We start from the raw sequence: 1020 nt of genomic DNA on the forward strand, positions 1-1020 counted from the left end.
CTTGACATCTGGCCTAGCTTTTGTACACCTGAAATTAATTTTAGAATTTTAGTTTAGAATTTTATATTTGAAGTTCAGAATTTCTCTTTATCTGAAAACATATTGTATTTTTTTCTAACTTCAAAGAAATATTTACAATTCTAATCCAAAAACTCAATTTTATTTGAAGTGGTATGCAGAACTACAATTCGAAATTAAGGAAATACAGAATTTAAGGAAAGTTTGTCAAGACAAAACTTTCAATGTTGGCTTTATGTGATGATGATGATAATAGATAAAGTCTTCAAGTTGGAAGATTTGAGGCCTTTCAGACCCAGATAGATAAATAGATTAGGTTAACAATCATCTGTTTGTTTAAAAGATATTTTTGACCTTCTTTCTCCATAACATCATACACTTGGCTTTTTTGTAAATCACATATCCCACACAGGGCACCAAAATTGCATCACTGGAATGGAATATTCGAGACCTGGAGGACGAGATCCAAACGATGAAGACAAATGGCCTTTTGCACACAGATGGCCGGGGTGAAGACTTCAAACAGATGGAAGTCTATAAGAACCACTCAAAGTTCATGAAGAACAAGGTAAGAATGGATTCTCTGCACAGAAAGACTGATGGAGGGATGGGTGGATAGATATGTACTTTCATATACATTACTAGTACTGACATTAATAACTTTTTCAGTAGCTCATCATTTTGTAGATCTTTTATAGATAGTTTTGTCAACCTGTATTGCCAGCTTTGGAACTAAGCAAACTGAGGTAATCACTAAACATGTCCTAAAATATCCTTTGCCATTTGTAGTACAAAGATGGGCTATGTCTGAAATCACCCCCTTTTCCCTTATATATCACACTATTTGAGGGGGCAGCCAATTGTAGTGGTATTTGAAACCACACTGGACTTCACCACACTCATTCAATCCCATAATGCACCTCAATAATGAGTGTGCAACAGTGTTAATTTTGACAGCAAATTTTGATTTAGTTTTAGTCATAGTCTTTTGACTAAAATGCC

The 1020-nt window shown here is 34.4% G+C and overlaps 1 pseudogene; it reads left to right on the forward strand.

Moving 5' to 3' along the window:
* Positions 1-430: 430 nt before the first annotated feature.
* LOC107677037 (ERC protein 2-like) overlaps positions 431-1020 on the forward strand; it is a 108681-nt pseudogene continuing 108091 nt past the window's right edge.

Source organism: Sinocyclocheilus anshuiensis, unplaced genomic scaffold (assembly GCF_001515605.1).
Source record: "Sinocyclocheilus anshuiensis isolate Anshui unplaced genomic scaffold, SAMN03320099.WGS_v1.1 scaffold833, whole genome shotgun sequence".
Taxonomy (NCBI): domain Eukaryota; kingdom Metazoa; phylum Chordata; class Actinopteri; order Cypriniformes; family Cyprinidae; genus Sinocyclocheilus; species Sinocyclocheilus anshuiensis.